This window comes from Ovis aries, chromosome 3, assembly GCF_016772045.2.
Source record: "Ovis aries strain OAR_USU_Benz2616 breed Rambouillet chromosome 3, ARS-UI_Ramb_v3.0, whole genome shotgun sequence".
Taxonomy (NCBI): Eukaryota; Metazoa; Chordata; class Mammalia; order Artiodactyla; family Bovidae; genus Ovis; species Ovis aries.
Window position 1 is genome coordinate 121112575 of NC_056056.1, and position 25968 is coordinate 121138542.

The window sequence follows — 25968 nt, forward strand, 5'->3', positions numbered from 1 at the left end:
TTTTGCTTTTTTTCCATAAAATAGAAAGGAAAGGAATGTATTGAAGTTTAAAGTACTATCACACTAAAACTCTTCTTGATAAAGAAAAAAAATTTTAAAAGTGTTACTCATGAGTTTCCCCCAAATTAGTTATCTCAGAACTGTATTTCTTCTATATATTTCTGAACTTTTGCAGAAAAAAAAGAAAAATAACATATTTAGACACTGTTGCATGTTTTTTACATGGGCTTCCCTGGTGGCCCAAAGGGTAAAAGCGTCTGCCTGCAATGCAGGAGACCTGGGTTCGATCCCTGAGTCAGGAAGATCCCCTGGAGAAGGAAATGGCCCAACAGATAATCATACCAGCTATACATAGTATATCTTTTGGCAAAGTTTAACTTCAAAATTCCTATACAACAACCCAAAGTTCATATTTTCTATGAAAAAAATCAGTGTCTAATGGAAACAAAATTTAAATGCAATTTTATATTTTAATTTCCTAAAATACACTTAACTACATATACAGATTTATAATTCAAAAATCTTAGGCAAACTTTATAAAATTTAAAACTTAAAAAGGAATATTATATATCTATTTGCAAGCATTTACAGTTCCTTTTCTATTATAAGCAAAAACAAAAGTGATAGTACATTAATAATGTCACACGTGAAATAACTTATACTCTCTTTTCTCACTGTTTCTTACTCACCTCCTCCTCTTAAGGACTGCTACAGGATAATATGGGACAGGGATCACTAGAGGATAATATGGGGTGGGGTTGCAGTTAACATTGAAACTTCCACAATAACAAGTGAGTTTTTTGGGGGGAAAAGTATATCTCTTCTTCAATAGGCCATAATCTATCCTTGGAAAATGACTTAATCTTACCAATCTCACATTCTCAGTGTTTAATCTGTCAATTATATGAACTAAAAGTATGGCAAATTACATTGTATAATAACTACAAGTACTTTGCATTATTACACATTTGGTTTCTTTTTTTTTTTTTTCCTTTCGCCCCAAGTAAATTGGGTTTCTGAGTGGAGTTATAAAAACTTAGTATATGAGACAACAATTCGTAAGTCAAATAAATTTCAAAATTTTAAGACCCAACTTTTTTGAAAGAGAAAACTTTTATGGATGCCAAAAGCTTGCCCGAACAACTTAGTCCATAAAAGTATGGCATAGATGAAGGTTTGAAAATATAATTGACTATCTCCAAAAGTGTATTACTGTTGCTTCAAAACAGGAATGTCAGGAAGGACATGAAGTAGTGAGTGATAAAGTAGTGGTATCCTACAGGTCACATGAGCAGCAGGATAGTCAGAATCAAGTAACTGCACAGTCTCTACCACATTAGCATCACCCACTGCTGTGAGAGTCACCTGGGCAACAAGCTGTCATGACTGCTCTTTGTCTGTACCAAGTAGCTGCATTAGCTGTCATCATTACCTGGTAAGAGCCTCCTATCTACAATGGAGCAACAGATAGTCAAGAGTTGGGTCAAAGTACTGCCTGTGGGTCCAATACAGCCCACTGTCTGATTTCGCAAAGATGAAATAACAGATGCTTAGATAATAATAATTTCAAAAAGTAATGCAGAAGTGTCAACACTGAGAAGTTACTGTGATAAAATCTCCTAGGGATTTCAAGCAGAAGTAGAAAGGAGAAATAAAAAGACTTCTCAGGATATTCAGTCACTTCTATAAAAGTGAAGAGAAAAAAATACTTTCTCTCCAGTTTTCATACTCAAGTATTTTATATTTCAATTGTATATGCCACAGGCAATAGTCTAATCCATGAGAAATCTGATGAGCCCTACAGGGAGGGAGAGGAACAGGCTACATGATTGTGAAGCTTAGCCAACCAGGACAGAGACCCATGTTAAATAATAGTAGTAAAGATTAATTTAAACAAGGAAATAAGGTTCAAACGTCAGAATTATATATGGAGAAAAATGTAAATACAATAAAAATTAAAATCCAAAAATAATCTAACAAAATCAGGAATTTAAATGGGAGAAAGAAAGAAAGAAAGGTTTGGAAACGTCTACATCTTTCATGGCAGAAAGCAAGTTAGGATACTGTCTAAATATGAGGGACTTCACTGGTGGTCCAGGGGTTAAGATTCTGCACTTCCAATGCAGGGGACACCGGTTCCATCCCCGGTCAGGGAACTAAGATCCCATATGCTGTGTGGCATGGCCAGAAAAAAAGAAAATGTAAATATGAAACTCATGGCCCAAAAGTGGCTAATGACCGCACCTCTTCATGGTTCCATATAATCCTTCTTATTTACTTCTGTTAATGGGATCGTGTAGGAATTAATTTTACTGGTATGAAAAAACATGTATTGGTGCCAAAGATTTACATCTAGGATATAGAAATAGACTGAGTTTAAATCCAAACCCTATCACTAATGGTTTTATGACCTTGGATGAAATACTGAGTTAGCTAATAATAAACAGCTTGGATAAATGCCAACACATTGAGAGTACTCAGTATGTTTTCTTTTATTGCCATGATAATAGTCCCTCTTATGTCTGTATTATATTACAAGTTTATTCTATTAAGGCTAATGTGAGTTCAAAGCAAATGCAACATGTTTCGGGTATTTTTATACACCCTTTTTTATAAGGAAAAAAGCAGTTTTCTCTCTCTGCATAGTAAACTACCTCAAAATTTAATAGCTTGACAAACAAAAACTGTATTTGCTCATGATTCTGTGGGTTAGCAATTGACGCTAGGCTTAGATGGTCAGTTGCTTTGCTTCACTTGACTTGGGTCACTTCTGCACTGTAGACACCTCTCAACTCAGGTGGAGGAGGGTGATCTAAGAGGGTCAAAATCACATTCTGCAGGAGGCAGGAAGTAGCCTCTAAGTCCAGCTTCCCTCGTGACTCAGATGGTAAAGAATCCTCCTGCAATGCAGGAGACCTAGGTTTGATCCCTGGGTTGGGAAGATCCCCTGAAAGAGGGCATCGCAACCCACTCCAGCATTCTTGACTGGAGAATCCCATGGACAGAGGAGCCTGGCGGGCTACAGTCCATGGGGTCACAAAGAGTCAGACACGACTGAGCTACTAAACCTATACGTCAGTGCACTTTGGTCCTCCTACACAGGGTCTCGCCAAAGTGTGGAGCTCCAACCTGTTCCCATGACAAGCTCAGAGTCCCAACTCTAGCCAAAAGGGGTAAGCTCAGCACACAAGCACTAGTAAAGCCTGTTTGAGTCATAATTGCTGATGTCTCACTGCCCAAAGCAAGTTACACAGCTAAGTCTGGATGACTTGAGCGTAAGTAAACTCCGGGTTTTGATGAAAGGAGCAATAAAGTGAATTCGCTAAAGTAGGTATGAGTATAGGGAAGACAGAAGTACTGCTATCACTTGGAAAATAATCTGCATTTATCCACTTAGATTTCCCTTCCCTGGATTTTGAATCTTGAGGACAAGAACAAAGAGATCAAAAAGCTGGCATCTCACTTAATTCCAAAGGCATTATGCCCAGGCTGTAGCTACTATAGTAGTCATGGACCCTGCTTCCTGGTCTTCAGAACTGTTCATTCTTGCCCTTTCCTTTCGTATTGCCAAGCACCCCATTGTTTCTTTGAGCCCCTGTGACTCTGGCAATATTTCTTTTTTTCCTTCTTAGCCAGCATCAGTTTCTGCAGCTTACAAACAAAAAAAATCTCATTAGACACTATTATAAATCACCTATTATAAATGTAAACAATATACCTATTAAAACAATACACCCATGATAAATGTAATGGGTGTGTCATTACCATCTATCTATTCTATGTAAAGACTTATACATTAGAACGTTTGAAATGCTACAGTATTTAATTTGGACTTATCTTTACATTTTTCTCATTCTCCTGTTTTTGTATTGTTTAATATCCTCATGTGCAACTTTGCAGAAAAAAAATCTATTTTAAACACTTAAAACAAGATTCAAAACCTTTTAAAATCAACATAGTGAATGTTTAATTTGTGGTTCTCAGCCCTAACCATTTTAAATATGTTTTCACTTTTTTAGGATTGTTTCATTGCCCCTCCACATAAATTCTGAAATCAGCCTGTCAATTTCTACCCCGAAAAACAGTCTGCTGGAATTTTGAATGGGTTTACATTGACTGAGTTTACAGATCCATTTGGGGAACAGTGACATCTTCAAAAACTGAGCTTTCCAATCTATGAACCTAGTATAGCATTCCATTTATTTGTATCTGCTTTAATTTCTATCCAGGGAAAAAAAAAAAAAGATTTTTTAATACAAGGTTTCTATCCTGCTGCTGCTGCTGCTAAGTCATTTCAGTAGTGTCTGACTCTGTAGCCCCCCAGGCTCCTCTGTCCATGGGATTCTCTAGGCAAGAATAATGGAGTGGGTTGCCATGCCCTCCTCCAGGGGATCTTCCCACCCAGGGAGGGAACCCACATTTCCCGCAGCTCCTGCATTGCAGGCAAGTTTTTTGCTGCTGAGTCACTGGGGAAGCCCTTTCTTTCCTGCAACAATGCTAATCAAGTGTTTATTTTTTAAAGTTCATTTAGGATTTTCATAAACATGTCATTGGTAAATAAAGAGAGTTTTTCTCTCATTGCTTATCTTAATTTGTCTTGACTTATTTTCTGGCTAGGACATCTACCACAATTTTGAACAGAAGTGTTAATGACTTCTTCATCTATGCCCTGATGTTAGTGGGGAAGTACTCATATTTTACTGTTAGTTACACTGTTAGTGATGGATTTTTTTTTTTCCATTTGGTCCTTTAACTGTTCAGAAGTTTCTTTTATTCATAGTTCAGTGATTTTTTTTTTAATCATGCATAACTTTTGACTTTTGTTTTTTCCTGCTTTTATTTTTTTTTGTTTTTTCCTGCTTTTATTAAGATAATCACATAACTTCTTAATCTGTTCATGTAAAGTATTATATTAATTGACTTAAAACCTTTCATTATAGGATAAACCAAACTTGGTCTAGATTTATTACCCTTTTTAATATATTATTGAATTAAATTGCTAATGTTTTGGTAAGGATATTTTTCAACTATATTCATGGGAAACTGGATCTGTACAAATTTTTTTCTTACAAAATATATTTTCCTTCTCTGTTTTTCGTGGACCCCTAAAGAAGAGTTTTGAAATAGTTTATATTTTCTGAGAGAATATATGTAAGATTACTTTTACTTCTTCCTAAAATGTTTGCAGCACTCACCAATAAAACCATCTAGGCCTGGAGTTTTCTTTTTTGCAATATTTGAAATCAAAAATTCAATATATTTTATTGATATATACATACTTAGGTTTTCTTTTCTTTTCTTTTGTCACTGTTTTAGTTTCAGTTAGCTGTGTTTTTCAAAGAATCTATATTATCTAAATTGTCAAATTTACTGGCAGCACAGAGTGATTCAAAATATTCCCTAGAATTATTTAACATCTATAGGATTTGAAGTCTTATATCATTTGCATCCCTGTTACAGGTAATAGGTATTTTCTCTGCCTTTGTCTTTATTAGTCTTGCTAAAAATTTCACTGTAGAATTAACTCAAAATAGATATAATTCACTATACAATCAACACAATTCTTGCTCCATCTTTTAAGACTTTTTAACTACTGTTGTTACAAAATCTTTTGAAATTATAGTAGACACTAATTAATATCTCCAGTGAAAATACACAAAATCGTAAAGTAGGAGGAAGGCACTTGCATCTGAGATATGCATTAAACAAAAAGATGACCAAAAAATCACAGAAACAATCAAAAGGAGGAGACTATTTTTACAAGTGAAATACAAACTTGTTAATATATGTTTTACTCCAAAAGGTAGGTTATAACATATCTATCAGAATGGCATAACTAAATACATACATGATGACACCAACAATTGGTGAGGATGTAAAGAAACTAGATCAATCATACATTGCTAATAGAAATGTAAAATAGTATAGCTACTCTAAAAAAATAGCTGCCAGCTTCTTTTAGCACTAATAATAGCATTACCAGGGTGACTACCATTTTGTATTCTTAGGCGTATATCCCAGAGAAATAAAAATGTTCAAGCCAAAACTTATACATAAATGTTCATAAAAATCTTTACTCGTAATGGCCCCAAACGGAAAACTACCCCAGTGTCCTTCAATGGATGAATGGTTAAACAATCCAGAGTATATCCACATCATGAACTATCAGCCATAAAAAGGAAAGAACTATTGATACATGCAAAACCCTGGATGAACTTCCAGCAAATGATGCTTAACGAGAGGCGTGGGGAAAGTAGTATTCTCTCAGTCATGTCCAACTCTTTGTGACCCCATGGACTGTAGCCTGCCAGGCTCCTCTGTCCATGAATTCTCCAGGCAAGAATACCGGAGTGGGTAAAATGGTGGGGGGAGCAAACATGAAAAAGATGCATATTTCATGATTCAATTTATAAAGCATTTGTGAAATTAAATAATGACAGAGATGAACCACAGTGGTTCCCAGGAATTACAGTAGGGAAGGACAGGAGGGTGTGCTATAAAAAGAGTAGCACAAGGGAATTCTGTAAGATGGTACCATTTAGTGTCTTCACTGTGATAAGGGTTACATGAAGATATACATGTGATAAAACTGCAAAGAACTACACATACATACACACGCATATAGAAAAAACAGGCTGTGTAATCCGGAAAAGCTCTGTGAATTATACCAGTGTCAATATGCTGTTTGATATTGTACTCTACGTTTATGTAAGATTATAAAGTGGGGAGGCCAGGAGAAGGATACACAGAACTCCCCTTTGCACCTTCCCATGAGCCTGCAATTATTTCAAAGTTAATTGTAAAGTGATTTCTAGAAACTGAAATCTATTTCTGTTGACCTCCATGAACCAAGCACAGATCGTATATCTTACTTAACTCTTTCAAAAAATCTTTTAAACATTTTAAAAATATGCAAAAGTCTTTTGGACATGTAAACTTTTATTAATATAGTCAGGACACCTCAGATTTAGACACTGTATTCATTTCCTGAGGCTTCTGTTACAAATTCAAATTTTGTGGCTTGAAACAACAGAAATCTAATTCTTCAAAGCTCTTGGAAGCCAGAGATTCAAAATCAGCTTCAATGAGCCAAAATCAAGGTGTTGGCAGGCCTGCACTCCCTCAGGAGGCTCTCGGGGGAGAATCTGCACCTGGCCTCTTCTAACTTCTGGGGCAGCCTTTGTCACTTCACTCACAGCCACGCCACTCCAATGCACAGCTTCGTGCTCGCAGTGTCTCCTCCTCCTCTGTGTGTGTCTAATCTCCTTCTGCTTCTTTCAGATAAGGACACTGGTAATGGCAAGGCATGCAGGGCCCATCTAGACATGTGGGGATAATCTTTCCATCTGAAGATAATTTCTGCAATGACTCTTTTTCCAGTTACGGTAACATTCACGAGCACCAGGAATTAAGAGGTAGACATATTTTTAGGAGTTATTAGCAGCCTACTATAGGCACAAAGCAGTCATTCTTAACTGGAGAAGGAAATGGCAACCCACTCCAGTATTCTTGCCTGGAGAATCCCAGGGACAGAGGAGCCTGGCGGGCTACAGTCCATGGGGTCATAAAAAGTTGGACACGACTGGGCGACTTTCACACAGTCAATCCTAAAGGAAATCAACCCTGAATGTTCACTGGAAGGACTGATGCTGAAGCTGTAGCTCCAATAATTTGACTACCTGATGCAAAGAGTTGACTCACTGGAAGACCCTGATGGGGGGAAAGACTGAAGGCAATAGGAGAAAGGGGCAGGAGAGGATGAGATGGTTAAATAGCATCACTGACTCAATGGACATGAATCTGAGCGAACTCTGGGAAACAGTGAAGCACAGGGGAAACTGGCATGCTGTAAAGAGGGGTGGCAAAGAGTCGGACATGACTTAGCAACTGAAAAACACAAGAGGCGTATTATTGTACTACATTTATTTATATATTTGTATTTTTGTGCTTTATGGAAAAAATGAATTTGAAAGCATTTAACATGTTTTATTGTCATCATCCTAGAATGTCAAGTATGATCTTAGATATTTCCTATAACAGAAAACAAAAACAAGCATTAAGAATTCTTCAAATGCTGTATTATCCCTGTTACTCATTTTGTTAAAAGATGGAGTCTATTTCCTTCTTTTAATTCTGGGCTGGGCTTGAACTTTCTTTGACCGTTAGAATGCAGCAGAGACCCTATGCTAGTTACAAAGCTAAGCCTGAAGAAACCTGGCAGTTTCTGCTTTGACTTCTTGGAAGGCAGACTCAATACTAAAAAGTCCATCTGCCCTGTTAGAAATCCCACATGGAGAGGGAGAGAAAGATTAATTCAATCAGTCACCGATTGTATCAGCCTCCTGAGCTAAACCCACAGGCAGGAGAACAAAGGTTCTGACATTCTAGTCAAAGTTAAATTGCCAGTTAATATCAACTAGAACAGATGAAGCAGCTAGCTGAGCCCAACAAACATAGAGAATAATGAGAAGAGAAAAAACATTGTTTCAAGTCACCAGAATCCCAGGAAGGTAACAGAAGGTGAGAGCTTCCATAAAGTATTGAATCAAACCTACTTAAAAAAATAAAAATAAAAAAGGATAGTTAGCTATGTAGCATATGTTCAGTTCAGTTCAGTTGCTCAGACAAGTGCAACCCTTTATGACCCCATGAATCGCAGCAAACCAGGCCTCCCTGTCCATCACCAACTCCAGGAGTTTACCCAAACTCATGTTCATTGAGTCAGTGATGCCATCCTGCCATCTCATCCTCTGTCGAACACTTCTCCTCCTGCCCCCAATTCCTCCCAGCATCAGGGTCTTTTCCAATGAGCCAACTCTTCACATGAGATGGCCAAAGTATTGGAGTTTCATCTTCAACATCAGTCCTTCCAATGAACACCCAGGACTGATCTTTAGAATGGGCTGGTTGGATCTCTTTGCAGTCCAAAGGACTCTCAAGAGTCTCTCCAACACCACAGTTAAAAAGTATCAATTCTTCGGCGCTCAGCTTTCTTCACAGTCCAACTGCGAAGTCCAACAAAAGTCCAACGGACCTTTGTTGGCAAAGTAATGTCTCTGCTTTTTAATATGCTATCTAGGTTGGTCATAAGTTTCCTTCCAAGGAGCAGGCATCTTTTAATTTCATGGCTGCAGTCACCATCTGCCATGATTTTGGAACCCCAAAAAATAAAGTTTGACACTGTTTCCCCATCTATTTCCCATGAAGTGATGGGACCAGATACCATGATCTTCATTATCTGAATGTTGAGCTTTAAGCCAACTTTTTCACTCTCCACTTCCACTTTCATCAAGAGGCTCTTTAGTTCCTCTTCACTTTCTGCCATAAGGGTGGTGTCATCTGCATATCTGAGGTTATTGATAAATTCCCCGCAATCTTGATTCCAGCTTGTGCTTCATCCAGACCAGCATTTCTCATGACGTACTCTGCACAGAAGTTAAATAAGCAAGCTGACAATATACAGCCTTGATGTACTCCTTTACCTATTTGGAACCAGTCTGTTGTTCCATGTCCAGTTCTAACTGTTGCTTCCTGACCTGCATACAGATTTCTCAAGAGGCAGGTCAGGTGGTCTGGTATTCCCATCACTTTCAGAATTTTCCACAGTTTATTGTGATCCACACAGTCAAAAGCTTTGGCATAGTCAATCAAGCAGAAATAGATGTTTTTCTGGACCTCTCTTGCTTTTTCCATGATCCAGCAGATGTTGGCAATTTGATCTCTAGTTCTTCTGCCTTTTTTAAAACCGATTGAACATCTGAACTCCTTATTGCCAAATTCAGACTTAAACTGAAGAAAGTAGGGAAAACCACTAGACCATTCATGTATGACCTAAATCAAATCCCTTGTGATTATACAGTGGAGAAATAGATTTAAGGGACTAGATCTGATAGATAGAGTGCCTGATGAACTATGGACAGAGGTTCATGACATTGTACAGGAGACAGGGATTAAAATCATCCCCGTGGAAAAGAAATGCAAAAAGACAAAATGGCTGTCTGAGGAGGCCTTACAAATAGCTGTGAAAAGAATAGAAGCGAAAAGCAAAGGAGAAAAGGAAAGATATAAGCATCTGAATGCAGAGTTCCAAAGAATAGCAAGGAGAGATAGGAAAGCCTTCCTTCGATATCAGTGCAAAGAAATAGAGGAAAACAACAGAATGGGAAAGACTAGATATCTCTTCAAAAAAATTAGAGATACCAAGGGAACATTTCATGCAAAGATGGGCTCAATAAAGGACAGAAATTGTAGGGACCTAACAGAAGCAGAAGATACTAAGAAGAGGTGGCAAGAATACATGGAAGAACTGTACAAAAAAGATCTTCATGACCCAGATTGTCACAATGGTGTGATCACTCACCTAGAGCCAGACATCTTGGAATGTGAAGTCAAGTGGGCCATAGGAAGCATCAATAGGAACAAAGCTAGTGGAGGTGATGGAATTCCAGTTGAGCTATTTCAAATCCTGAAAGATGATGCTGTGAAAGTGCTGCACTCAATATGCCAGCAAATTTGGAAAACTCAGCAGTGGCCACAGGACTGGAAAAGGTCAGTTTTCATTCCAATCCCAAAGAAAGACAATGCCAAAGAATGCTCAAACTACCGCGCAATTGCACTCATCTCACATGCTAGTAGAGTAATGCTCAAAATTCTCCAAGCCAGGCTTTAGCAATACATGAATCATGAACTTCCTGATGTAGCATATGTAGCGATTGATAACTGCCAAATGGGGGAGATAAACTGAATAGTCATTGAATTTAACTGAAAGTAAAAATACTTAACTAAATTTAAAATATTTTTCAAGGAACTATTCACAATGGGGTTACACCTGTGTAAAAAGGGTGTGGTTTAGGTTTTTAAACCCATGCAGTGATTTTCTTTTAGCCACCATTTAAATATTAGCCTTGAAAGACACATTTTAATTACCCGAATACAAAAACTAGCTCAAAGTGAATCATGGAGTTAAATGTAAAACATCAAACTATAAAACTTTAAAAAAAAAAAATCATCAGAGAAGATGTTTTAAGTGTAGAGCTAAGTAAAGCGTTCTTAGACATGACACCAAAAGCAGACTCCATCAAAGCAAAGATTTTAGTAAAATGGACTTCAAAATTTTTTAATCTGTTCAGTTGAAGAATCTATTAATTGGATGAAAAAATAAGCTAAAGACTTATTTTGCAAAGCTAAAATATTTGCAAACCATGACCCCAAGGGGGAAAGAAAACAGTATTTAGGATCTATAAGAACTCATAAAACTCATCAATTAAAAATTATTCAGAAAACAGACAAGCGACATGAAGGAACATGTCACTGAACATGATGTATGAAGGGACATTTCACTGAATATGATGTATGGATGGCAAATGAACACATGGAATGCGGTTTGCCATTATCAGTTACCATTAGGAAATGGTAACTAAAACTACAATGCAATGTCACTGCACAGATTGGGATGGGTAAAATACAGTGACAACCAAATTCTGACAAGGATACAGAGCAAATGGATCATTCATACCTGGGGAGTGAGAATGTAACATGGTGCAGCTTTCCAGAAAACAATGTACGCAACTACCATCTATCCCAGCAGCTGCCCTCCTGGGCATTTATCCTGCAGAAAGGTAAAGTTAGGTTCCATAAAATCTATAAACAACTGTCTATAGCAGTCATAACAGCCCTACACTGCAACAACTCAGATGTCATTCAAAGAGTGAATGATTAAAGAAACTCTGGTAAATCCATACCAGAGAATACTACTCAGAAAAATAAAAAAGAAACTACCAATACACACAACATCTTAGATAAATCTACAGACAATTATGCTGAATGGAAGAAGCCAATCCCAAAAGGTTGCATACTATATGATTCTACTTACACAACATTCTTGAAAAGACAGACAACAAACATGAATAATAGATTAGTGATTACCACAATTTAAGGAGAGGTTGGGGACAGGAAAGACGTGGTTGTGCTTATGAAAGGGCCACGCAGGGATCCTTACAGTGATGGAACTATCCTGCATGCTGCTTTATCAATGTCAATATTCTAATTATGATTTGTAGTATAGTTTTGCAAAATGTTACACTTGCATAAAACTGTATAAAAGGCACACAAGGACTCTGTCTTATTTCTTACAAACATATATTATCTTATATAATTATTTCTTAACAACTACATATGAGTCTATAACCATCTCAATTTTTTCTTTAAAAATACCTGTCAACTCCCTAAAATATGAATCACACAGAGTCGGACATGACTGAAGTGACTTAGCAGCATGCTGATATAACTGGTTAATTTTAGTGAATCCATTAAATCCCATGTGCTGCCCTAATACAATTTTATTACTAAGGATACTGAATATAGGAAACTTCTTTAAATTTAGAAATTACAAAAATCAGAGTCAAAATACCCATTGACTTTTATACCTTAACTCATTTGATGGCATCTGATGCCTAGATGCTGTTTTCCCAAAAGATCTTTTATTTGCTACTGGCTTCACTTAAGAATATTTTAAAATCTGTATTTAGAATAAGTAACACAATAAACCATTTTGCTTTTTTACATTTCTTTTTCTTGGGGATGGTCTTGATCACTGCCTCCTGTACAATGTCATGAACCTCCGTCCATACTTCTACAGGCACTCTATCAGATCTAATCCCTTGAATCTATTTGTCACTTCCAATGTATAATCCTATTGACGATGCCAAAGCCTGACTGTGTGGATCACAACAAACTGAAAAATTCGTAAAGAGATGAGAATAACAGACCACATGACCTGCCTTCTGAGAAATCTGTATGCAGGTCAAGAAGCACCAGAACTGGACATGGGACAACAGACTGGTTCAAATTTGGGAAAGGAGTACATCAAGCCTGTATATTGTCACCCTACTTATTTAACTTATATGCAGAATACATTATAAGAAATGCTGGACTGGATGAAGCACAAGCTGGAATCAAGATTGCCAGGAGAAATATCAATAACCTCAGATATGCATATGACACCACCCTTATGGCAGAAAGAGATGAAGAACTAATGAGCCTCTTGATCAAAGTGAAAGAGGAGAGTGAAAAAGTTGGCTTGAAACTCAGCATTCAGAAAACTAAGATCATGGCATCTAGTCCCATCACTTCATGGCAAATAGATGGGGAAACAATGAAAACAGTGAGAGACTTCATTTTTGGTGGCGGGGGGGGTGGGTCGAAAAATCACCACAGATGTTGACCACAGCCATGAAATTAAAAGACGCTTGCTCCTTGGAAGAAAAGTTATGACAACCTAGACAGCATATTAAAAAGCAGAGACATTACCTTGCCAACAAAGGTCCATCTAGTCAAAACCATGGTTTTTCCAGTAGTCACATATGGATGTGAGAGTTGGACTATAAAGAAAGCTGAGTGCAGAAGAATTGATGCTTCTGAACTGTAGTGTTGGAGAAGACTCTTAAGAGTCCCTTGGCCTGCAAGGAGGTTCAGCCAGTCCATCTTAAAGGAAATCAGTCCTGAATATTCGTTGGAAAGACTGATGCTGAAGCTGAAACTCCAATACTTTGACCACCTGATGTGAAGAGCCGACTCATTTGAAAAGACCCTGATGCTGGGAATGATTGAACTCCTTAGGAGAAGGGCAAGACAGAGGATGAGTGGCTGGATGGCATCACCAACTCAATGGACATGAGTTTGAGCAAGCTCCAGGAGTTGGTGATGTACAGGGAAGCCTGGCATCCATGGGGTTGCAAAGAGTTGAACAAGACCGAGAGACTGAACTGAAGTGAACTGACTGAACACAGTAAAATGGTAGGCATAGAATGAAAAATGTCTTCCCACTCTTTTTTCAGAGCACATCTAGCCCCACCCCTATCTTTCTGTGTCACCAAATTCCTTCACAGATATTTGGCATATAATCAAGTTAATATGTACATTCAAGCTACTATGTGTTTACGTTCCATCTACCCATGTTTTTCTTTTTATATCACTATTATTGTATACTATACGTATTATTCTGCATCTTGATTTTTCACTTTAAAGATGTTTTAAAACTTTTGCTCTCAATACAACCGCTTATTGTGTGTATGTTTTTTAAATGATTATATGATAGATCATGGGATGAGAATGTCTTATACAGGTTATTTCTGAAAGTTTGCTTCAAATAGTCAAGCAACTCACTTTATTTATCTGATATTTATGTATCTGTAGAATAAATTCCTAGAAGTGGAACTGCTTGATCAAAAGGTATGTGCTTTTATCATTTTAGTAAAAACTGACAATCTACCCTTTATAAAAGCTGTTTCAATTTGCACTACCAAAAGCAAAGTATCATAGTGCCTGGTTCCCTCTGTCTTCTTCAGTAGAGTGAGTAATCTTTTTGATCTTTGCCAGTCTGATAGGTGAAAAAGCTTCCAAGTTAAACAGTCTATTCAAAGATGGCCATCAATTAATCTTCTGTGAAAAGATATAAGGGCACATTCAGTTCAGTTCAGTCGCTCAGTCGTGTCCGACTCTCTGCGACCCCATGAACCGCAGCACGCCAGGCCTCCCTGTCCATCACCATCTCGTGGAGTTCACTCAGACTCACGTCCATCAAGTCAGTGATGCCATCCAGCCATCTCATCCTCTGTCGAGCACTTCTCCTCCTGCCCCCAATCCCTCCCAGCATCAGTCTTTTCCAATGAGTCAACTCTTCGCATGAGGTGGCCAAAGTACTGGAGTTTCAGCTTTAGCATCATTCCTTCCAAAGAAATCCCAGGGCTGATCTCCTTCAGAATGGACCGGTTGGATCACCCTGCAGTCCAAGGGACTCTCAAGGTCTTCTCCAACACCACAGTTCAAAAGCATCAATTCTTTGGCGCTCAGCCTTCTTCACAGTCCAACTCTCACATCCATACACGACTACCGGAAAAACCATAGCCTTGACTAGACGGACCTTAGTCGGCAAAGTAATGTCTCTGCTTTTGAATATGCTATGTAGGTTGATCATACCACAAGTAAATAAACTGACCTTCAAAACTGAAAACAGTTCTATCCTATATCAAGTAGCATGCTTGTGTGGGTGCTCAGTCGCTAAATTGTGTCCAGTTTTTTGTTACCTTACAGACTTCAGACTGACAAGCTCCTCTATCCAAGGGATTTTCCAGGCAAGAATACTGAAGTGGGTTGCCATGCCCTCCTCCAGGGGATCTTCCCAACCTAGGGATTGAACCTCCATCTCCTGTGTCTCCTGCAATGGCAGGTGGATTCTTTACCACTGAGTCACTTGGAAAGCCCAGTATATCAAGTGGTACTGTGCATTTAAAACTACCATGTACCATACTCTAGGGCTTGCTGTTCAGCAAGAAATATGAAACAAGTATTATTGGTCAAAGTTAATGTAAAAGCAGATAAATTTGTTTATTAAAAATTATTTACTCAATATATCCACAAGAGTAATTAGGACTTAAGTTACAGGCAAAACTGGAAATAAACCTAAGGATTCCTGCTATGTAACCTTGAATGTTTGCACACATGAGACTATGCTCATGGATTTTGTTAATAATGCCATCTGCTCAGAAGCTATTTTAAAATCGACTTTGCATAGGAATATATTAACACAGCCTATCATGTATATGTATGCAGTAATAAAGGCGTTAAAGAACTCTTCAAAAGAAGTTGAGAAGTAAATTAAGAAGTGAAAGTTTGTGGTGCTTTTCATCACCAGAAGTCTCAGGTCTATCATTCTAAGTCAATGATTTTTTAATTACCTGTATAATAACCCTACAGTTCAAAGGAATGCAAATTTATTGTCATCTCAAACAAAAGTCTTATGTTATGACAGGGGAAGCCTATTTTCTAACATGTACCCAGTAAAATTTGAACTGTGATCACTGGGTAAACTAATGCTTTTGAAGTTTAGGTTTTAATAATTATTTTAACTTAATTTAAAATTTCAATAACAACTAAGGCATCTCACCTGATTACTGGTATCTCAAATAGCTATCATCCAATTTAAAAATTCTTTACTCTTTGCTATGGTTTGAATGTGTAAATCCTCCCTCCATCCCATATATGTTGAAATTCTAACCTCAATGTCATGGTATTAAAAGGAGAAGCCTTTAGGGGTTAATAACAGCCTCTAGAAAACTAACTAGCCCCTTCCACCATGTGAGAACACAGTGAGAAAGCATCCTCTATGTACCAGGAAGCAGGCTCCCACCAGACATGGAATCTGGTGCACCTTGATCTTGAACCAGCCTCTAGAACTGTGATAAATAAATTTCTTTTATTTATACGCCATCCAGTTTATGGTAATTTGTTATAGCAACTTGAACTAGACTGACAGTATTTCTGATTTATTTATTGGATGACATAGCACTTATTTCCTAAAAACATAAATACCTTTCTTAATACCATTAAAATACAGTATCGAGTTAGGTATATTGAAATATAAAGTGAAAGTCGCTCAGTCCTGTTAGACTGTTTGCCACCCCATCAACCGTAGCCGCCTGGCTCCTCTTGTCCATGGAATCCTCCAGGCAAGAATACTGGAGTGTGTTTTCACTTCCTTCTCCAAGAGCTCTGCCAAAATCCAGGGATTGAACCTGGGTCTCCTGCATTGCAGGCAGATTCTTTACCATCTGAGTCACCAAAGTAATTCTCAAATCAAGTATATAACGTGCAATCAGAAAAAGAAAACTTGTCAACAAACGATGAGGTTGTCTTCCTTTTAAAACACGTAATTCCTGTCTTTCTGGGGAAAAAAAAAGAGAGAGAGAGAGAGAGAGAACGCACGGCGCTCTTTTCACTTGTTGGCAAAGTCAAAGAATTTAGTAATATATTGATAATATATTTTACGCTAATCAATATATATGGATCATTGATCACGTAAGAAGCAAAAGTCACTCATATTCACACACACACAAAAAACACAATTTTGCTGGTTGAATATTCCAAATTTAACAAGAGAAATCCACACACCCTCGAGTCTATCAACAAGTATTTATTAAACAACTACTACAAGTCCAACCCAGTACCAGGCGTTGAAGACTTAAGCTGGAGTGTGGTTCTTGCAGAATTGAGACTAGGCAATTGGGTTATTCGTCAGAAAATGATATTTCTTAAAGCAAACACATTGTTCCCTGTGTTCCGGGACGACAACCAGGCAATGACAGGTATACGAATGCTTTAAAAACTGTCAGACAAAAAGCCTAAACGTAGCACAGAACGCAACTCCTCCGGTCCTCTCGTGTTGCTGGGCAGTGAACCAAACAAACGGCGCAGCCAGAGCCTGGGTGTACCTTTAAGACCTGGAGGGGAAACAGCCGGTCCGCGGAGAATGGTCGCAGCTTCATTTGCATAAGCACCCAAACACTGCTGACGTCACCGCGCCGAGTGCAGACCCCGCCTCGTCCTACTCCACTGTTTCTCCCCGAGGTGAGAGAATGGAACCGGGAGAGCTCAGCGCCAGAGAGCGCGAGCCCGGGTTCCGCGCTCGCTGTGAACGCGCCACGCACGCCGCTTCTCTGCTCAGCGGAAAAGGATTCCTGCCGCTGGGGCCTCTGAGAGCGGGTGGGTCACACCTGTCCTCAGGACAGGTCGGACGTTTTTGATCCATTTATATTTACAAGGCGCGTTCCGACGGAAAGTCTCAAAACAGTCCTCTTGCCCAGGACACGCACAAACCCGCCGAGTTCGTGAAACGTATAAACGGTCTGGGTTTCCAATCTTTCCCATCCTCTCCTTTAAATCCCAGCACCGACACCCTCACCAACACCCTCTCCAATTCCTGGAGGCGCAGAAACCCACAAACCGTGCTTTTCTTGGGGAGCCGCGCGTGCCTGGTGCGGGAGAAAGGCCCCACTTTGGGACCATTTAACACAGGATACCTCGGGCAAAAGGGAGCGGGGGTCACGTGAAACCACCCCGCCATAGGTAGTCGCCTTCAGCAGTTGCAAAAGCCCCCAAAAGCGAATGAGGAATGAGATTGGCTCCTCTCCCCGCCCCACCGCCCAGCCGCACGAGGATCGGCTTCCAACTCACCTAGAACCTTGGAAGCGCCCTGCTCCGGCCCGACCCTCGCAACTTTCCGACTGGCCCAGTCGGACCCCACCCTGCTGCCAGCCCTAATTTGACTTGGTAACAGCTAGTCTCTCGGGGATGCTGCGGTCACAAGAAGGAAAGAAGGATGGCGGCACGTTTCGACCCATGTGCTTCCCCGTTACGCGCCGCTCCTAGCCCCCACTCTCCACCCTGACTGTGCACAGGTGCAGGACGCAGAGCCCGAAGGGTCGCCCGCCCGCCGAGCCTAGCTTCGCCCTCCTGGGGCTTTGGAGCCGCCCTGTCTCCCCTCACCCCCGGACACATCCTGAATCCTTCCCAGCATCCAGGCATCAATTCCGCTTGCTTCCCGGGTCCCGGGCTCCAGGGTGCCTAGTGGTGAGCCCCACCCTACCTAAACCGTGCCTTCAGTGGTAGGAGCTTGTCCTCACCCTCAGGGTGCTTTGGCCGGGCGCCTCTGGGCTGTTTCCAAGTGCCGACAGTGGCAGCAGTGGCCGGAGAGTCGGGCCAGGTGGCTGTGACCTGCGGGCGCGAGGAGCCGTCTGGAGAGCAGGCGCTGCTGGCCGAGGGCGGGCCCGGAGTCTGGGTGGAGGAGGGTCGCTGCCCTGCGGGCCGGGGCCAGGAGCGACTCGTGAGCGCCTGTGTGTCGGCCAGGGAGAGAGCACGGGATGCAGGCGCGCGGGTGCGTGCGCGCGGGTGTGTATGTGTGTGTGAGTGAGGGTGTGACGGAGGCGCCCACGTGCCCGGCCCGCCCGAGCTGCGGCCGCCGACAGGCTGCGGGGGAGGGGGAGGCTGCGGGCGCCAGGGGACACGAGGCAGGTCGCCCGGCCGGGCGCCGCACCTCCCCGCCCCGCCGCCTCCTGACGCAGAGGCCGCTGCGGCTGCCTAGCCGCGTCCTCGATGCGCTCCCGGCGGGGGCGGGACGGACTCGGGGAAAGCCGGCTGCAAAGCAAAACAAAACAAATCCCGCCCTGCCATCCCTCCCGTCCTTGCCCAACCCACGCAACCGAGAGGATGGGCACGACTTGCCCGCCCCCTTCCCCCCACCACCACCCAGCCTTTGTCTCAGCCGGAATAACAATAGAAATGGTCCTACCTCACACCCTTTGAATGTTCTCCGAACGTCGGCGACCGGACTGGAAGCAGTGAGTGACCCAAAGAACCCTTTTCCCTAGCTTTCTCTCCAAGCCGGTCATTTACATCTTTCGCACAGGAAAACACTCTGGGCATTTGCTTCTCCATCAGAAGGTGGCTTGATAGCGCTCAGGGATTCTGGCCAAATTACGGCTTTTTAAGGGAGCCAGTGTTCACCGTATGTAGGTTCCTTAGCATCCTATTTGTTTCCATGGGGTCTTATGAGATGAAGCCTGAATCGTCTCTCCTAGCAATGAAGACATACTAATGAAGCCACGTGGAGAATTCCTAAAATATACATCACAGCACAAAAGCCTAGCCTACTTTTGAAAATGGCTGACTCTTCCCCTAGGCAGGGCATATACTCTACAGATTAAATGTTATGTCCCTGAAACTTTAAAATTTGAAAGAAATGCAAAATGAACGTTAATTATGCTGCAAAGGTTTAGTGTTTTGGCGAAGGACATTTCCCTCTTCTAGGTGATTGATATTACAATTAAAAAAAAAAAAAGAAAACTTTGTGCACTTTTAGGCCTTCCAACAATCCCTCAGATTTTGACGGTTTATATCCAATTAAGAATGAATTAAATAATAAGGCCATTGCAGACAGGTTTCTCATGCAGTGAAAAATCTCCTGCAAAGAAATCACAAGACCTAAATTTCAAGTCAGAACATTGCTACTAATCCTCAGCTTTTAATGCAGCCAAGACAGCTGTTTCTCAGTCTCTTCCAAACCTACCTTTATTTTTTTTTTTTTAAGAAAAAATGAAATTAGATTTGCTTTTCTGCATGCCCTTTCTCTGACATGGATAAAGAAACACTCTGATAGATGCCTCACAGGAAAAGCTAAAAAGAGTTACAATAAAAATCTTACAAAACATCTTGCAAAATTTGCTTTTACTTCACATGTTGATGACAGGCAAATATTTATGTTGATATATATCATAAAATTGAAATGTAGTACAAATAATACCAATAACAACTGAGAAGAATTTAAGAAAATAAGTAGAGCTATGTTTTCCATAATCAGGATTAGACATATCTATGGGAAACAAAGTTTTCTGTATGATTCCAGGGATAGTTTATGGTAGTAGCAGGAAGACCTTTTTTAGACTACCAGTATTCCCCTCCTCACACATTTACACTGATGTGTGACACCTATCACAAGTGCAAAAAAAATGATTGGTACTAATTTATGTCTTGAAGCCAATGAGAAAGTTGATATTGAGTTTCCCACTAAGCACTCCGGGGCTTTAAAATAGCTTATTTAATCTTCTCAACTAATTAATGAGGTGATTTTCCTAAATTACCAATTAGACACAGGTGATGCCCAAAGAAAAAATATATTGCAAAAAGTCACACAGTTAGTTCAATGGGAGAATAGATATTTAAACCCAGATCTAGCTGGCTTCCCCCCCACCGCCCCCCCACCCCAAACAATAGAATGGGAAAAATGAGAGAATTCTTCAAGAAAATTAGAGATACCAAGGGAACATTTCTTGCAAAGATGGGCTCAATAAATGACAGAAATGGTAGGGACCTAACAGAAGCAGAAGATATTAAGAAGAGGTGGCAAGAATACACAGAAGAACTGTACAAAAAAGATCTTCATGACCCAGGTAATCATGATGTGTGATCACTCACCTAGAGCCAGACATCCTGGAATGTGAAGTCAAGTGGGCCCTAGGAAGCATCACTAAGAATAAAGCCAGAGGTAATGGAATTCCAGTTGAGCTATTTCAAATCCTAAAAGATGATGCTATGAAAGTGCTGCACTCGATATGCCAGCAAATTTGGAAAACTCAGCAGTAGCCACAGGATTGGAAAAGGTTACTGTTCATTCCAATGCCTAAGAAAGGTAATGCCAGAGAATGCTCAGACTACCACACAATTGCACCCATCTCACACACTAGTAAAGTAAGGCTCAAAATTCTCCAAGCCACACTTCAACAGTAGGTGAACCATGAAATTCCAGATGTTCAAGCTGGTTTTAGAAAAGGCAGAAGGACCAGAGATCAAATTGCCAACATCTGCTGGATCATCAAAAAAGCAAGAGAGTTCCAGAAAGACATCTATTTCTGCTTTATTAACTATGCCAAAGCCTTTGACTGTGTGGATCACAATAAACTGCGGAAAATTCTTAGAGATGGGAATACCAGATCACCTACCTGCCTGCTGAGAAATCTGTATGCAGGTCAGGAAGCAACAGTTAGAACTGGACATGGAACAGCAGAATGGTTCCAAATAGGAAAAGGAGTACGTCAAGGCTGAGTATTGTCAACCTGCTTATTTAACTTATATCCAGAGTACATCATGAGAAACACTGGGCTGGATGCAGCACAAGCTGGAATCAAGATTGTGGAGAGAAATATCAATAACCTCAGATATGCAGATGACACCACCATTATGGCAAAAAGTGAAGAGGAACTAAAAAGCCTCTTGATGAAAGTGAAAGAGGAGAGTGAAAAAGTTGGCTTAATGCTCAACATTCAGGAAACTAAGATCATGGCATCCGGTCCCATCACTTCATGGCAAATAGATGGGGAAACAGTGGAAACAGTGGGAAACTATTTTGGGGGGCTCCAAAATCACTGCAGATGGCTATTGCAGCCATGAAATTCAAAGAAGCTTGCTCCTTGGAAGAAAAACTATGACCAACCTAGACAGCATATTAAAAAGCAGAGACATTACTTTGCCAGCAAAGGTCCATCGAGTCAAGGCTATGGTGTCCAGTGGTCATGTATGGATGTGAGAGTTGGACTATAAAGAAATCTGAGCACTGAATAATTGGTGCTTTTGAACTGTGGTGTTGGAGAAGACTCTTGACAATCCCTTGGACTGCAAGGAGATCCAACCAGTCAATCCTTAAGATCAGTCCTGAGTATACATTGGAAGTAGTGATGTTGAAGCTGAATCTCCAATACTTTGGTCACCTCATGTGAAAATCTGACTCATTTGAAAAGACCCTGATGCTGGGAAAGACTGAAGGAGGGAGGAGAAGGGGATGACAGAGGATGAGATGGTTGGATGGCATCACCGACTCAATGGACATGAGTTTAGGTAAACTCTGGGAGTTGGTGATGAACAGGGAGGCCTGGCATTCTGCAGTCCATGGGGGGGGGGGTGGGCAAAGAGTGGGACACAACTGAGCGACTGAACTGAACTGAGGTAGCGCTTTTTTTTTTTTTTCATTCATTTATGTAAGCCTTTAGTGAATGTACAGATTTTAAGAGAAGGAAAAAGTGTAGAATTACCACAGGGTTAGGGACCCTAGAAAGAACAAGTGGAGCAGGGGTGTAAAGATTCCAGAAGGAGATCCTGGGATCTGCAGTCATGGAGGTGAACAGTATCATTAAAAAAATTTTTAACAACAAGAACCTTCAAAAATTTACTGCTCAATTGCTAATATCTTTTCACTAACAGTTACTGAGTGCTTTCTCTTGTCATACAGTAGGAATATGACTACCCCATAGGATCGGTGTGAGAGGAAGAGGCAGCACGCAAACGGGGACGAGCAGAATATAGAAGAAGATTTCAACCTACAGGTAAAGCGAGACTCGTTTTTCTGGCCACACTGTGTGGCTTTAATAATTCTATTTACTTATTTATTTATTGCTGGCTGTCCTGGTGCCTTGTTGCTGCTAGGGCTTTTCTCTAGCTGCAGCGAGCAGGGCCTGATCTCCAGCTGTGGAACCTGGGCTGCTCATGGCCCTGGCTTTTCTTGCTGTGGACCACAGGCTCTAGGGCACGCAGGCTTCTGTGGCTGCAGCACGTGGGCCCAGGAGTTTTGGCTCCCAGGCTCTAGAACACAGACTCAAGAATTGTGCTGCCCAGGCTAACTTGCTCCCAGGCATGTGGGATCTTCCCGGACTGGGAATCAAACTCACACCACTGCATTGGCAGGCGGATTCTTTACCCCCGAACCACCAGGGAAGCCCACCATTCTGTATTCTTATATATTGGTTAGTATTGATTTGATGTTGAGTATGCACCTTTGGAATGTGTGGAATAATTAATATGCCTATTTTTTTTTAACCCTTACAACCAACCTTATGATGTAGATACACTGCAGAAGAAAAACCTGAGACTTAGGTTGTCTAAATTCACATAGTCTGGAGGCATCTGCTAGATACAGTAAATAAATACCTGCCTATACCCAAATCACCTTCTGAATTTGACACCTACTTTTAAGCAGTTAATATGATACTTCTCATTTTAAAAAGTAATAAATGGTCTGAAAGAGAAAATGAGTGAGTATTCTCTTAAGCATGTGTGGAGTATATGTGGGGAGAGGAATCTTGACTTGCCACAACTTTCTACCATAGTATTTTTAAAACCAAATCTCAAAATGACAATATTATGCAAAAACTCCCGAGTTCAGAAAAACAATTCAAAGATTATTTTTAGAAGTTTTAAAAGCTCAATCCTAAAGGAAAATATTGAAATCATTTCACGTCATGGGAGTATATTCATTTTCAAAATTCTGCCTTTTGGCAGGACACAATGCCAGTTACCGTAGGAAAAATTGTTTAATTGATTGTTTAATTAAAATTTTAATAATTTAAAATTCTTTGTAATTCAAAGATCCATGCACCGTAGGGCCATTGAAGAGAAGAATCTTAATAGCAACTCAAACCAATAAGCCTTTTTATGGCTTAACTAAGGATGTAAATGGTGTCCCACAAGACAGTGCAGAGGATACAGTCCTCACAAGATTCATCCATTCATTCCCAAGGATAGTCTGAGAAATTTAAGGTGTTCACTTTATAAGAGGAAACAATAATTCAAAGGAAAATATTGAAATTAATTCACATCATGAGATTATATTAATCCATCTCCTGTTGTTGGGGAGGAAGAAATTTTTCTACCTTTCTAGGTTCTTTAGCATTTTGTGGAAATTCTATTCTTCATTCTAATAAAAAATTTTATTCTTTACCTTCCATACCAAATGTTATTTGATATATAGTCTATAGTCTCAGAATGTTTATAAAATAAAATCTGCACAATCCCAAAATGCCTTTTGAAAATTCTGTTGATCCTAAGTATTCATGACTGATGAGGGACTGAGAGGTAAAAAGCAAGGCAATTAACCAGGTTATCTGATCTCTGTATGAGGAGAGGAGGGGCTAACTGAATTCATAAATGTCAAAGCAATCAAATCAAATTTTTTAAACAGTTGCTTAAACAGTAGACAAGGATCAAATTACTAATATTTCTACATTTTGTAGATAAAGCCATAATGACTCTGACACCTGAAAATACCAACAAACATTGTCATTTTATAAATTTTTTTTCCTATGGAATGTGGAATCTTAGTTCCTCCAGCAAAGTTTTATCCCATATCAGTGGAGGTATGGAGCCTTAACTACTAGACCACCAGGAAAGTCCCTTAAGTTACTTTTTAATCATAAATTTCTTTTACATAATATTATACTTTTAAAATTATATATATATATATATATATATATATATATATATATATATATGCCGGGGTCCAGCCCCAGTGGATCCAGGGTGATTCGAAGGTGGGGACCGAGTCGGCGTCTTTGGAAAAATACATATTTAATCACAGATATAGAGAGATTAGAAATGGATAGTGTAGTAGGAAGATTAGTGGAGAAAAAGAGGCTGAATAACTTGGATTACGTGGAATAGCATCCATGCTCCAGATGGGAATTCAGCCAGAAAAACGGGAGCAAGAAAGAAGCGACATGGGGTAATCAGTCTTTCCGGAAACTGATCCGATTTCTTTATTTTGGGGTTTGCTTCTATACGTTTTGTTACACATAGGGATGAATACAGAGTCACGTGGGAGTCAGCAATCCTGACCTTTATCAAAATCAGGTGCTTCACATAAATGTATAGAAAAAGGTACATCATCTTCTGGCCATGAGTGAGACCTGCTGACATTTAAATGATCCTTTCTTTCTGATAACCAAAAACTTATTTCTTCCAAGGGTGTTTTTTCTTAAACTAGGCACCACCCTCCAAATAAAGTTACATTCCTATAGGGTGAGGGTGTAGTGAGTTACAATCAAGAAAGGAATTTATTTAACCCAAGGTTAACATGATTAGTCTTAAAGGTTAATACTTATTTCTCCTATATGCTTAAAGGTTAATACTTATTTCTTCTATATGTTAGTTATATTCATTATAAGGGTAGGGAACATGGAGATTTAGCAGCAAACATCAGCCCAACAAATGAAAATCCTTTCACCAATGCTCCCCTTAAGATCTATTTAGTCTTAAGATATGATGAAGTTACATTTTTACATAGCAAGGACACAGTGATTTATAACAAAGTACAGTGATCTATTACAAAAGAGAAAATCCATTAACTCAAAAAGTCTAGTATCGCTAACATCAAAAACTACTATATTTCCTTTGCTATATTCCAAATACATTGATTAATATATTCCCAGGTGCCTAAGGATATGGAGGCCTGGTGGCAATCATTGACTCAACAATGAGAAAAGCCCTATGCTAATTAAGACTCTCAAAATACTCCAAAACTCTCTGTGCTGTTTATGGTTGAGAGGTAGTAAACAATCATGTGGGTAGTGGCAGAAGTATGGATAATCCTGTCACACAAGCTAGTCTGTCAGCAGAGAGGTTTGACCTGAGACATCCTTGTCCCACCCAGAGCAGGGAATGAGCAGCAATTACTGACACAACAAATGAAAAACCCTTCACCAATATAATTCCTAACCAACCCACTATACTAATAATTTCTAACTCCCCAAAAGAATTTGCCTTTAGTAAGTCTAAAACATCTCGTGCCTCTCAGATTGGGAGGCTATAAACAAT

At 39.9% G+C, this 25968-nt stretch overlaps 1 protein-coding gene and 1 long non-coding RNA gene across 6 annotated transcripts in view; one reads left to right on the plus strand and one right to left on the minus strand.

Moving 5' to 3' along the window:
• Positions 1–19430, minus strand: part of SLC6A15 (solute carrier family 6 member 15) — a 53126-nt gene extending 33696 nt beyond the window's left edge. For 2 of the 5 annotated variants that reach the window (XM_042246572.2, XM_004006231.5), the window contains exon 1: positions 18459–18697. The gene's annotated coding sequence lies outside the window, so the exon portion shown is untranslated. Of the gene's footprint in view, positions 1–9675; positions 9704–18421; positions 18698–19123 lie in introns of those variants that run through there. The other 3 variants (XM_042246573.1, XM_012174040.4, XM_042246571.1) reach the window with 3 other exon arrangements.
• LOC132659609 (uncharacterized) lies at positions 19013–24096 on the plus strand. Its single transcript, XR_009600197.1, has 2 exons — positions 19013–19172; positions 22613–24096. It is a non-coding gene; the product is annotated as an uncharacterized LOC132659609 (long non-coding RNA).
• Positions 24097–25968: the final 1872 nt, after the last annotated feature.